This window comes from Bubalus kerabau, chromosome X (assembly GCF_029407905.1).
Source record: "Bubalus kerabau isolate K-KA32 ecotype Philippines breed swamp buffalo chromosome X, PCC_UOA_SB_1v2, whole genome shotgun sequence".
NCBI classification, from domain to species: Eukaryota; Metazoa; Chordata; class Mammalia; order Artiodactyla; family Bovidae; genus Bubalus; species Bubalus kerabau.
The window spans coordinates 11,370,719-11,377,009 of NC_073647.1; the positions used below are offsets into that span (position 1 = coordinate 11,370,719).

Sequence of the window (6,291 nt, forward strand, 5' to 3'; positions counted from 1 at the left end):
GACTGAGCAAATGAGTGTACACATATACAAGGTGATTCTAATACCTAGTCATGTCTGAGGACTACTTATCTTAAATAAGCATCGTTTGATGGTGAAAAAATCTACAGAGAATCTTAATTGGATCAAAGAACACCATGTCTCCAGAGGACATAACAAGTGCATGATGTCATTTTTCAGAACAATAAAGGAAGGGTCAAGGAGGAAGTAAGTGGTTTTGAGTAATGTTCTTCCACTTTCCAGAGCAGTCTTATGAAGATAATTCATTTTGCTGATCTCAGGCATCCCTAGAGGGCAATAGCTGCATTGCTCCCATTTCATGCACTTTTTTTCCCTGGCCATGCCACATGGCTTGTAGGATCTTAGTTTCCTGACCAAGGACTGAATCTGGACCTTTGGCAGTGAAAGCACAGAGTCCTAACCACTGGACCACCAGGGAATTCCTTCATGAGCTTTTCTATCAATACTTGCACTGAAGGAAGGAAGACAGAACAGAAAGACCACATACACAAGCACACATACATACATCATAGTAAGGTTCCATTTCTTCTTTGACTTGCTAAGGGAATACTGGAATAAAAATCCTTACTCTATCATCCAACACCTTCCAATTCACTATTGCCAGAGAGACCCTTAACAACCTGAACTACATGTGTACTGAATGAAGACATCCATAAGTATGTATTGAAAATTCATAATACAGCTAAGGAAATTCAGTAACATGAGAGAACAATCAATCTGAACAACTATAATGCATGACTGTAATTGGGACAGAACTAATTGTAAGGGAAAGAGGAAAAATTAAGATGAAAACAGCAAGAAGCCCTAAAGAGACACAGAAATGGGGAAACCAAAAAACATTTTTTCACCTTTTAAAAATTCAGCAGTGAAAATGTCAAATAGAATGATCAATGCTAAAAACTAGAAGATAAAAGATATATTTGTAAACATAGAGGAAAATACATTGAAATGGGATTTATCAATGAAAAGATAAGGTATATTGAGAGCAGGTCCAGAAAACTAATCACTAAGCAATAGTTGTACAAGAAGAGAAAAAAAAAATAGGTGGAAATGAGTAATCAGAGAAACAATAAAAGAAAAATTCTCTAAACTAGAAAAACTTTAGATTTCAGATTAAAAGTGATCCCAAATTTTAAGAACCACTAATGAAAAAAGAAGCACACCTAGAAAGCCTATTAAAACACCTAAGCAAAAAAAAAAAAAAAAAAAAAAAAAAACCTAAGCTACAAAAAAAGGAAAATTTTATAGATATCTAGATAGGATTTTTTAAAGGTTGTTTATAACATAGAATTGGGCTTCCCTGGTGGTTCAGATGGTAAAGAATCTTTCATAACAAAGACTTAGACTAGCACGAAATCTCTCTTCTTCAATCCTGAAAGAAATATATGTAGAAAAAAGGATTTAAAGTAATATTCATATGGGAGAGTAAGAAACACTTGTAAACATGAGTTCAGAAAGTACACCATTCATGTACTCTTTATAAGTAAATCATTCAAAGAAAGAATATTCCCAAATGAAAACTACAGCAAATCAAAAAACTCAAAACAAGGGAAGATGAAATGTATGCAAAAGAGTGGTGAGCAGTGCCTTTTAGAAGCCTATCTAAAAAGGTAACATTTGAACAAAGACTTAAAGCTGGCGTGGTGGTGAAAGATACTAAGAAGATATAGCCATCACAAATATTTATGCACCAAGCAATAAAACAGCAAAGTTTCCCAGAATTAGACAGAGAAAGCAGTATAACTACACATAGTGAAGAATGTTAATAGATGTCTTTTGGAAATGACAAAGCAGAAAGGAAAAATGGAGAATGGGAGTTATTCAATCAAAATTTTCTGTCCCCTTCAAAGAAAGTATGTACTTTCTTCTTATGGCTATGGAATATTTATTAAAATCAGTGATGTCCTCCACACAAAGGAGCTTTAATATATTCATAAAGTTTTTAAAGACCCCATTACCTAACAATAGTACAAAAAATTAGAAATCAATAACAAAAATATAAGAATATCTTGGCCATCTGGAAAGTGATAAGTGCTTGGATAAAAGAAAAAATTAAAATGGAAATCATGACTTACCCAAAATTTATCTCTGCAAAAAAAGTACTTTTTAATTTGTATTAAAAGCTATGGGCAAACTAGGAATGGACAGAAACTACCTCAACATAATAAAAGTCATATATAAAAAACTCATAGAAAACATTGTATTAAGTTGTGAAGGACAAAGATTTTACTCTAAGATAAGGATAAGGCAAGAATGCACACTTTCACCACCTCTATTCAACATGGTACTGGAAGTTCTAGACAGAGCAATTAAGCTATCAGAAATTATTAGGCTATTAGTCTAATTAGGTTATTAATTCTTATTAGAAAAAAATTAAAGGTATCCAAATTAGAAAGGAAAAAGTAAAACTGCTTATTTACAAATGATGTGATCCTAAATGTATAAAAACTTTACAGATTACACACACACACAGAAGCTGTTAGAACTACTAGATGAATTTAACAAAGTAGCTGCATACAAAATAGACACACAAAAATCAGTTGCTTATCTATACACTACCAGTAAACACTCTGAAAAGGAAATTTTTAAAAAATTCCACTTACAATAGCATCAAATAAAAATATTTAGAAATTAGCTTATCTAAGGAGGGAAAAGACTTGTATAATGAAAACTACAAAGCACTGTTGAAAGAAATTAGAAAGTGAAGTCGCTCAGTTGTGTCTGACTCTTTGGGACCCCATGGACTGTAGCCTACCAGGCTCCTTCGTCCATGGGATTTTCCAGGCAAGAGTAATGGAGTGGGTTGCCATTTCCTCCTTCTGGGGATCTTCCCAACCCAGGGATTGAACCTGGGTCTCCCGCACTGCAGGCAGATAATTTTACCATCTGAGCCAGCAGGGAAACCTGAAAAGAAATTAAAGAAGACATAAATAAATGGAAAGATAACCCATGTCCATGTATTAGAAGAATTAATATTGTGAAGATTTCAATACTACCCAAAGTGATCTACAGACTCAATGAAATCCTTATCAAAATCCCAATGATATTTTTTGCAGAAATAGAAAAATCCACCCTAAAGTTTACATAGCATCTCAAAATACCTGAATAGTTAAAGCACTCTTGAACAAAGCTGGAAGATTCATATTTCATCATCTCAAAACCAACTACAAACCTATGGTAATCAAAACAATTTGTTGTTGTTCAGCTGCTCAGTCATGTCCCCATGGAATGCAGCACACCAGGCTTTCCTGTCCTTCACCATCTCCTGGAGCTTTCTCAAACTCATGTCCATTAAGTCAGTGATGCCATCCAAACATCTCATCCTCTGTCGTCCCCTTCTCATCCTGCCTTCACTCTTTCCCAGCATCAGGGTCTTTTCTAATGAGTCGCCTCTTCACATCAGGTGGCCAAAGTATTGGAGTTTCAGCACATCCATACACGACTACTGGAAAAACTATAGCTTTGACTATACAGACCTTTATTGGCAAAGTAATGTCTCTGCTTTATAATATGCTGTCTAGGTTGGTCATAGCTTTTCTTCCAAGGAGCAAGCATCTTTTAATTTCATGGCAGCAGTCATCATTGGCAGTGATTTTGGAGCCCAAGAAAATAAAGTCTGTCACTGTATACATTGTTTCCCTATCTATTTGCCATCAAAACAATATGGTATTGGAATAAAGGGGCTTCCCTGGTGGCTCAGTTAGTAACGAATACACCTGCTCTGCAGGAGACCTGGGTTCGATCCCTGGGTTGGGAAGATCCCCTGAAGGAGGGCATGGCAACCCACTCCAGTATTTCTGCCTGGAGAATCCCCATGGATAGAGGAGCCTGGCGGGCTGCAGTCCATGGGGTCACAAAAAGTCGACACAACTGAGCAACTAAGCACAGCACACAGCAAAATCAATAAGCACACAAAAAGATATGGCTTCTATCAAAAAAAAAAAAAGAACAGAAAATAACAAGCATTGGTGAGGATATGGAGAAACTGGAAATCTTCTGCACTATTGATAGAAACTTACAATAATCTAGCCATTGTGGACAGAATTATGGTTGTTCCTCAAAAAATTAAAAATAGAATTACTGTATGGTCCAGCAAAACCACTTCTGGGTATACACCCCAAAATAATTGAAGGCAGGTTTTAAAAAACTATTTCTACAGCCACATTCATAGCAACATCATTAACAATAGCCACAAAAGTAGAAAGAAATGTCTATCAACAGACAAGTCAATAAGGAAAATAAAGTAAAAATATGCAATGAAATGTTATTTAGACTTAAAAAGGAAGGAAATTCCAACACATGCTACAACACAAATGAATGTTGATGACATTATGCTGAAGTGAAGCAAGCCAAACATGAAGACAAAAATCCACTTTTATGAAATACATAGAGTAGTCAAATACATACACCCAGAGAGTAGAAGGAAGTTGCAGGAGGCTAGGCAAGATGAATGGAGAGTTATTGCTAAGTGGATATAGATTTTCAGTTTTGCAAGACAAAAAGAGTTATAGAGATGGATGGTAGTGATGAGTGTACAATGGTACAGATGTACTTAATACCAACGAAGTGTACAGTTAAAAATGGTTAAAATGGTATTTTACCACAATAAAAAATTTTAAAGAACATTAAAAAAACATAGGATATGTATAAAAGATGCAAAACTTTCCAATTTATTTTACAAAGTTTTTATAACTTAAATACAAAACATTATAAACATATAAAAAATAAAAAGCATTCACCATACAAATGTAAACACTCTAAATAAGACAACAAAAATCCAGCAGTTTATGAAAGATGTTAGGAAATCTAACAATATAATTTGTATTAAAAAATTAAAGAGAAAATCCATACAATTTTGCCAACAAATAATAATTAATAGATATTGAATTCTGGAACCATTCCAGATAAAAACTCCAAAGAAAAAAAGAATAGAGGTGATGTGGTATTTAAGAGCAAAAACTTTAGAGCCTCATTATCTGAGTTTGAATCTCAGATCCAGCAATGCCTAGCTGGAAGTTCTCTTTAAAGTGGGAATGATAATGATAGCTCCTTTATGAGTTAATATAATATAAGATACTTAGACCAGCACCTGCTCTTCAGGAAGGCACTATGGTGTAGGAGCTACCTGGATTCAAATCCATTCTTACCACTGTGAGCTATGTGACTTGGGGAAATTACTTAACCTCTCTGTACCTCTATTTTTCCTCTGTCTATAAAAAGTAGTATGTATGTGAATACATACTTCTTTGGACCATCAAGAAGGCTGAGTGATGAACTGATGCCTTCAAACTGTGGTGCTGGAGAAGACTCTTGAGAGTCCCTTGGACAGAAAGGAGATCAAACTAGTCAGTCCTAAAGGAAATCAACCCTGAATATTCATTGGAAAGACTGATGCTGAAGCTCCAATACTTTGGCCACTGGATGCAAAGAGCCAACTCATTGGAAAAGACCCCAGTGCTGGGAAAGATTGAGGGTAGGAGGAGAAGGAGGCGACAGAGGATGAGATGGTTGGATGGCTTCACCCACTCAATGGACATGAGTTCAAGCAAACTCCGGGAGGACAGGGAAGCCTGGTGTGCACTCCATGGGGTTGCAAAGAGTCAGACATGACTTAGTGACTAAACAACAATAAAAAGGGGAAATAATAAACACACATCAGTAAAATAGGGATAATACTAAACCTACTTCTAATTAGCCTTGTTCATAAGCTTAGTGTAAAAAATTAGATTAAAGTGAAAATCCACTGCCTGGTACATGCTAGGAATTATTATGACAACATGGTACCTTCTGGGGCTTCCTCTCCATGGCTCCAGTCTCTCTGGCAACCAGCTCACAAATTCCAACCACTTTAGCAGGCCCAAACTCTAATTCCTGCTTCTTCTGCCCAGAGAGACCACCAGTCTGAGCATGGATTCTGCCACCTTGGGAAATATACGGAGGGAAATCACCTAGGTAAATGCTGGGCGTGAATCAGATCCTTCCTCTCTCTCTCAAGGATTGCCACCCTGCTTTGCTTTCTGTCAAATGCTTATAAATGGTTGTTTTAAGTATTTCTGTCCAGTTTTTGCAGCCATTCATGGCAGGAGAGTAGCCTGATACCACCTACTCTGTTATGATCAGAACTTGAAGTCATAGCAACAATTTTTTAATTGATAACATACTGTGCTGTTGAGTGTGTGAGGGAAGTAGGTATTCTCCAATGTTGTGGGTAGAACTATAAATAAACTACAGTTTTTTTAAAACAATAATAACAACTTTTACTAAGTTCATTGT

General features: G+C 35.9%; 1 long non-coding RNA gene across 1 annotated transcript in view; it reads right to left on the minus strand.

Moving 5' to 3' along the window:
* LOC129639604 (uncharacterized) overlaps positions 1-5,937 on the minus strand; it is a 30,583-nt gene extending 24,646 nt beyond the window's left edge. The window contains exons 1-2 of the long non-coding RNA XR_008708500.1: positions 5,803-5,937; positions 2,774-2,922 (exon numbers count right to left, since the gene is read on the minus strand). This is a non-coding gene — a long non-coding RNA (uncharacterized LOC129639604). The remainder of the gene's footprint in view (positions 1-2,773; positions 2,923-5,802) is intronic.
* Between the last annotated feature and the right edge of the window lie 354 nt (positions 5,938-6,291).